The following is a 2,753-nucleotide window of genomic DNA, read 5'->3' as shown; positions in this document are numbered from 1 at the left end:
GAACTTTTCTTGACAATGGATGGCTTTTGCTCCATGTTTCTAGAGGTAAACAATCTATTACAATATGTTTTAATCAAAAAATGTAAAAAAAATTCAAAATAAATTCAATAATGGGATTATAAAGGCATTTAAACCGAGTAATAAGGCTTTTCTAGGCTTGAGTGACTATAAATGAACTTTTCTTGACAATGGATGGCTTTCGCTCCAAGTTTCCCGAGGTAAACAATCAATTACAATCTGTTTTAACCAAAAAATGTAAAAAAAATTCAAAATAAACTCAATAATGGGATTATAAAGGCATTTAAACCGAGTAATAAGGCTTTTCTAGGCATGAGTGACTATAAATGAACTTTTCTTGACAATGGATGGCTTTCGCTCCACGTTTCTCGAGGAAAACAATCAATTGCAATCTGTTTTAATCAAAAAATGTAAAAAACATTCAAAATAAATTCAATAATGGGATTATAAAGGCATTTAAACCGAGCAATAAGGCTTTTCTAGGCATGAGTGACTATAAATGAACTTTTCTTGACAATGGATGGCTTTCGCTCCACGTTTCCCGAGGCAAACGATCAATTACAATCTGTTTTAATCAAAAAATGTAAAAAAAAATTCAAAATAAATTCAATAATGGGATTATAAAGGCATTTAAACTGAGTAATAAGGCTTTTCTAGGCTTGAGTGACTATAAATGAACTTTTCTTGACAATGGATGGCTTTTGCTCCATGTTTCTAGAGGTAAACATTCAATTACAAAATGTTTTAATCAAAAAATGTAAAAAAAATTCAAGATAAATTCAATAATGGGATTATAAAGGCATTTAAACCGAGTAATAAGGCTTTTCTAGGCATGAGTGACTATAAATGAACTTTTCTTGACAATGGATGGCTTTCGCTCCACGTTTCCCGAGGCAAACAATCAATTACAATCTGTTTTAATCAAAAAATGTAAAAACAATTCAAAATAAATTCAATAATGGGATTATAAAGGCATTTAAACCGAGTAATAAGGCTTTTCTAGGCATGAGTGACTATAAATGAACTTTTATTGACAATGGATGGCTTTCGCTCCACGTTTCCCGAGGCAAACAATCAATTACAATCTGTTTTAATCAAAAAATGTAAAAACAATTCAAAATAAATTCAATAATGGGATTATAAAGGCATTTAAACCGAGTAATAAGGCTTTTCTAGGCATGAGTGACTGTAAATGAACTTTTCTTGACAATGGATGGCTTTCGCTCCACGTTTCCCGAGGCAAACAATCAATTACAATCTGTTTTAATCAAAAAATGTAAAAAAAATTCAAAATAAATTCAATAATGGGATTATAAAGTCATTTAAACTGAGTAATAAGGCTTTTCTAGGCTTGAGTGACTATAAATGAACTTTTCTTGACAATGGATGGCTTTTGCTCCATGTTTCTAGAGGTAAACAATCAATTAAAAGCTGTTTTAATCAAAAAATGTAAAAAAAAATTCAAAATAAATTCAATAATGGGATTGTAAAGGCATTTAAACCGAGTAATAAGGCTTTTCTAGGCATGAGTGACTATAAATGAACTTTTCTCGACAATGGATGGCATTCGCTCCATGTTTCCCGAGGCAAACAATCAATTACAATCTGTTTTAATCAAAAAATGTAATAACAATTCAAAATAAATTCATTAATGGGATTATAAAGGCATTTAAACCGAGTAATAAGGCTTTTCTAGGCCTGAGTGACTATAAATGAACTTTTCTTTACAATGGATGGCTTTCGCTCCACGTTTCCCGAGGCAAACAATCAATTACAATCTGTTTTAATCAAAAAATATAAAAACAATTCAAAATAAATTCAATAATGGGATTATAAAGGCATTAAAACCGAGTAATAAGGCTTTTCTAGGCATGAGTGACTATAAATGAACTTTTCTTGACAATGGATGGCTTTCGCTCCACGTTTCCCGAGGCAAACAATCAATTACAATCTGTTTTAATCAAAAAATGTAAAAAAAATTCAAAATAAATTCAATAATGGGATTATAAAGTCATTTAAACTGAGTAATAAGGCTTTTCTAGGCTTGAGTGACTATAAATGAACTTTTCTTGACAATGGATGGCTTTTACTCGATGTTTCTAGAGGTAAACAATCAATTACAAGCTGTTTTAATCAAAAAATGTAAAAAAAAATTCAAAATAAATTCAATAATGGGATTGTAAAGGCATTTAAACCGAGTAATAAGGCTTTTCTAGGCATGAGTGACTATAAATGAACTTTTCTCGACAATGGATGGCATTCGCTCCATGTTTCCCGAGGCAAACAATCAATTACAATCTGTTTTAATCAAAAAATGTAAAAACAATTCAAAATAAATTCAATAATGGGATTATAAAGGCATTTAAACCGAGTAATAAGGCTTTTCTAGGCTTGATTGACTATAAATGAACTTTTCTTGACAATGGATGGCTTTTGCTCCATGTTTCTAGAGGTAAACAATCTATTACAATATGTTTTAATCAAAAAATGTAAAATAAATTCAAAATAAATTCAATAATGGGATTATAAAGGCATTTAAACCGAGTAATAAGGCTTTTCTAGGCATGAGTGACTATAAATGAACTTTTGTTGACAATGGATGGCTTTCGCTCCACGTTTCCCGAGGCAAACAATCAATTACAATCTGTTTTAATCAAAAAATGTAAAAACAATTCAAAATAAATTCAATAATGGGATTATAAAGGCATTTAAACCGAGTAATAAGGCTTTTCTTG

This window comes from Theobroma cacao, unplaced genomic scaffold, assembly GCF_053813885.1.
Source record: "Theobroma cacao isolate CCN51 unplaced genomic scaffold, ASM5381388v1 tig011, whole genome shotgun sequence".
In the NCBI taxonomy this organism is placed as follows: domain Eukaryota; kingdom Viridiplantae; phylum Streptophyta; class Magnoliopsida; order Malvales; family Malvaceae; genus Theobroma; species Theobroma cacao.
This window is presented reverse-complemented; position numbering follows the sequence as displayed.